Source organism: Heliangelus exortis, chromosome 7, assembly GCF_036169615.1.
Source record: "Heliangelus exortis chromosome 7, bHelExo1.hap1, whole genome shotgun sequence".
NCBI classification, from domain to species: Eukaryota; Metazoa; Chordata; class Aves; order Apodiformes; family Trochilidae; genus Heliangelus; species Heliangelus exortis.
Window position 1 is genome coordinate 34,161,499 of NC_092428.1, and position 4,852 is coordinate 34,166,350.

The 4,852-nt window shown below is 45.1% G+C and overlaps 1 long non-coding RNA gene across 1 annotated transcript; it reads left to right on the plus strand.

The window, feature by feature from the left end:
* Positions 1-1,923: 1,923 nt before the first annotated feature.
* On the plus strand, positions 1,924-4,283 carry LOC139798077 (uncharacterized). The gene is made up of 3 exons (XR_011726711.1): positions 1,924-2,212; positions 3,226-3,272; positions 4,064-4,283. It is a non-coding gene; the product is annotated as an uncharacterized lncRNA (long non-coding RNA).
* The last annotated feature ends 569 nt before the right edge of the window (positions 4,284-4,852 follow it).

The window sequence follows — 4,852 nt, forward strand, 5'->3', positions numbered from 1 at the left end:
TTTCTGTGAATCTCACAGAGGCTGGAGAAGCTGATCCTCTCACTGAAGTGGGCTACTTAGCAGTTTAGGAGGAAATTTGCTCCTATCAGGGGAGATAAATGTGGTAATTCTTTTGGAGAGCTTGGCAATTACTGGGGAATGATGAGCAACCATAATTCCCTGGAAATTAAATATGTCAATTGAGTGAGATGTGAGCTGTGCCAGGAAAGTGCAGACAGAGGAAAAAGCTCCCATCCCAACCATGTCCTGAGCCAGCCCTGATCCCCAGGGGCTGCTGTAACCTGATCATGGGCTGGTGAAAAGTAGCTGAACAAACGGGTTTCTCAAAGAAGTTTGTTGTGGAAAAAAAGGGGAGGGGAAAGAAGGAAAAAATGATAAGAAAAAGGAAAGAAAATGAACAGGAGAAAAGGAGGAAAAAATGACAAGAAAGAGGAAAGAAAAGGAAAAGGAAAAAAGGAGGAAAAATGACAAGAAAGAGGCAAGAAAAGGGGAAAAGGAAAAAAGGAGGAAAAGATGACAAGAAAGAGGAAACGAGAAAAGGAAAAAGGAGAGAAGCCCTGCCATGCATGTGGCACATGAGTTTTTCTTCCCCATAAGCAAAAGACAGCCCAGGCTATAAATTTTTTAGACAAGCAAAAGAACCCTGAAAACCTACTTGTAGGCAAAATATACTAGATATATAAGTTTTTAATTGATAAAATATCTTTTGTCCAGACACACTTTCTGAGGGACCTGTGTGAGTTTTTCCTGCAACACTACATAATTAATTCTCCCTGACAAAGCTGCAATTGCAGACTGCAGGCTTCAGGAATCAGTGCAATCTGAAATGAACCCTCTAATATTTATGCTGTATTTATTTCTGCCTTTAGCATTCAAGTAATGCAGCAGATAATTCAGAAGAATATATGATCAAATGCAGCTTCTGAGCAGAGGGCAGCCAGTGATAACAACTCCTCTGCTGAAACAACCATCCCTGGTTTCTTCCCTAAGATGTTGCCTTTTCCTTTGACTCTACTTTTAATATGGCTCTGAGCTATTAAAAAAAAACCAAAACCAAGCTTATCTGCATTGCACTTGTACAGAGATTCACGTCTTCAAAGTGTTGTAGGAACATTAATTAGTCCATTCTTGCTGTACTGAAGCACAGGAGCATCCTGGTCGTGGGTTAGAGACCAGAGACCTGAAAAAGCAGAAACTGGGACCTCAGTCCCGGAATCCTGAGCCACAGAAGTTGTTTATGCCCTGGAAATGTGCCTGGAAATCTTCTCCCATGTTGTGTAGTGGGTGGGCAGCTGATGTGTCTGTGGTGGAAGTGCTCTGGTGTTGCCTGTGGCATCACAGGGAGAGGAAACATCTGGGGTGCTGTGGGATGGGCAGCACCCTCGGGCTTGTCCAGGGCTTGTCCAGCTGGAGCTGGATCCAGGGTCTGCTCCTGATGGGAGAATATTTACCAAGGGTTTGCCCTGTCCCCAGCTCAGCCCTTACACTTGTGTCTCACTGAGAGACACAGAGGAACCAGACAGGAACCTGGTCCATGCACAGGCCAAGTCATCTTCATGCTCTGAACTTCAGCATGGTGGTCTGGGTTAAAAATCTGTCATCTTCAGCTTCTTAGGGCAAAAGATGCCATTGGAAGGGAAAAAAAAAACAAACAGTATGGCAATTGATGCCAGGACTGTTTCAGTCTGGAGCTCCTGGGGGTGAAGGTGCTGAGGGATCTGCTTCAAGAACCTGAACTATGTTTTAAGTGAGAAACAAGTGAGTCAGAGTAGGAGAAAAGATTGTGACCTCAGAGCCCTTTAGATTTGCCTTCTTCTGGTGAGAAAAGTCCTCTGGCACCTGTGGCACCAGCACCTTGCTCTCTGGAGTCTCATGTTGGAGACAACAGGAGCAGCTCCTCTATCCCCCAGGCAAGAGGAGGATTTCAGTGTCTGAAATAATTTTTTTCTCCCTGACTTCTGCCATGCAGGGGTTGGGCTGTTGCAGCAGCAGAACTGAGGAAATGGCTGATGATGAGCTCTCTGGGGGCTGGAAGGAAGAGATGAGCCTCAAAAAAGTCATCAAAGCAGTTGGTGACATCAAAAAAAAATAAAAAAAATGGAAGCTTAGTGAGTAGCTGCAGGTAATGGGCCTTCCAGCATCTCCAGTTCTCCTGCTGGGACCCAGAGGCACTCGCAGGGAGTGGAAGAGCTCCTGACATCAGCAGTAAGAGGTAATTCCTGCCCCTGTAGAAAATTCTGGTGTCTTTGCAGCCTTTTCCCTCCTGAGCAGAGCTGGCAGGAGAAAGGCAGCACTGAAGCAAGTGATAGATTAGGTGTCCAGGCAATGTTCTCTTAATTTTCTTAATCCTCAGCTGTGGTGCCTGATCACCTCTGGAAACATTTTTCTTTGAAGTTTCCCAGCGATGCAGATGATTTCCATCAAGTGTGCTGTCAGAACTCAGTGCCAGCAGGTGGAAAATTGGGCAGACAGATGGAAATCCACTCACTTAGTGTGGAATTGTGAAAGAGAAACACCAAACTAAGTCTGCCCTGGAACTGTGCACTTCCCAAAGCCCAGCAGCCCTGAGGCACCCCTGGGCCAGTTGGTCCCTGCTGCCCATCAGGGGCAGGGGCAGCTCCTCTGTATCCTGATTCCTGTGGGAGGAAAGTCCTTAAAACAAAAGGATACTCCAAATTTTGAAGCCCAAACCCTGGCACAAGCTGACATGGATGCTCAGGTTTTCCTCCACGTGAGAATCCAGGATTTCACTAGGAATTTGGTTTTTAGTGTTCATGAAACATTTTAGAACTCCGAGCTGCAAAACTTCGTTTTTTTTCAAAGTCAAGAGTTAATGTAACCTTGGAAAAATGGGAGTTAAAGAAAACAATAACTTGTTGGGGACCTACACCAAAACCAACCAGAGCTTCAGGAGATGTTGATGGTTCCCTGAGCCAGCAGAAATCCCATGGGCAGAGCTTCAGCTGGTGGTGCACAGAGTTACTGATGCTGGGTGCTGGAAACAAAGCTGGCAGACTGTCAAAACTACAAGAGCACAGAGAAATGTTCTATTTATTGTCTTTTTTCCCCACTTGCAATAACAAAAAGACCAAACCTCAAATTGATATTCTGATTAAACCCGAGGACACCTGCCTCTGGTAATGATGGAATTAAGCAAATGATCCTTTCATTGTTTTGTCTTCAAGTCTTTTTATAATTCTCCTCATATTTTTCTTGTCATTGCAGTATCTGAAAACTTCCCATTTGAACAGTATGACTGATTTCCCTTGTAGGTATGTTTCTTTCCTTCTTTTTAGGGGAGATATATAAGCAGTAATTGCCTTGGTTGATTGATTTTTCTAGGGTTTATTACCTCTTTAGTTCTTAAATAAGGCCTAATTATGAACTGAGCATGTGTTAGGAAAAAGGATAATCAAAGGCCTTATGAAGCCCAGAAGCAAGGGCAGTTTTGTGATGTGGGATAAAGTTATCCCATAGTTGCCTGAAAGGGCAACAAAACCAAGGTGGGAGCTGGTGGAAGACAGGAGATGGTGTGGTTGGAAGGGTCCCTGGAATGGCAACAAAACACTGGGAAAGGGCTGGGATTGTGTGGAGAGGGAAGAGCCAGGGTGGTCGTGGAGGAAGAGGTTGGAGCTTCAGGGCTGGGTTAACCAGGGGTCTCATACAGGGAGCAGAGAACTTCTCTGGGGGCAAGAGCTGTGATAAAAATGCCCTGAAGTAAATAAAATTATTTCTCATGAACCTCTTAGCAGCTGCATAATTCCAGTGAATAAAACCACTAAAAGGATGATAAAGATTTTATTCCTTCAGGTGATATTTTACATCAGTTGCTCTGATAGCCATTCGTTAATTTTATATATTGCTTTTACTAAACTCATTTTCCTTTAAGTGGCAGCTTCAGTGCAGTGCAGCGAGTCCTGAACGTGCCAAGGGTGGGTGTTGGGGTATTTTTGGTTTGGTTTTTGTTCAGTTTTTGTGGGTTTTTTTGGTGGGAAAAAAACCCACCGTGGGTCCTGGTGTTTTCCCATCAGCTCTCCCTGTTTAACCTCCTCCTTTTTTCCAGCTCTCCAAACACATTCAGACCTTCCCACCTGGGAACTGGTACCACTGCACTTGTCTCTGGGAGCAGAGACCCCCCCAGCAGAGCAGCCCAGGGATGATTCTCACAACCTGGCCTCCTGAAAAGGTGGGGAAAAGAAATTTCTACAGCAAATTGCTCTTGGTCTTGAGAAGGCTCCACATCAGCAGCTTCCCCCTGTGAGGCTCAGGGATTGTCCCAGGTGTTTGCAGCTGGGGAGAAAAGAAAGGGACAGAACCAAGTTACAGCCACAGAGGTTGTGGGACAGAACATCTGGGCATCAGGGTGCATCTGCTCAGAGGTTCCTCTGAAGGAAAAGGCAAAAGTAGTCAGGGAGAGACATGGGTCACATTGGTTTCTGGTGATGGGTGGGGTGACATCACCTTCCTAACACAACTGCTTTTTATTTGACTTCAGGAGAGTTTGGTGTGGCTGCCAACAGGAAAAAGGAGGGGGTTTGGGGAAAAGGTTGTGAAGATGCTGTGCTTAATCCTGAGGCAAATCCCAGACTTTGCTGAGGAAGTCTCTGTTAAACAGGATCTTCATGTTATCCATTCCAGTTCCTCACATTTTCCCTAGGGATACAGTCAGAAATTCTGAGCCCATCCCTTGGATCTCCAGCCAGAGGGAGTGCCCAGTGCTGCTCAGGGGGGGTAACTTGGGTTCCTTTCTTCAGGAATCACCATGAGAGCAAACGCCATTTAAATAACACTGCCAGAAACTTTATTTATTATCTAATTGATAAGAAATATAGCATAAGAAGCTGAGAAAATG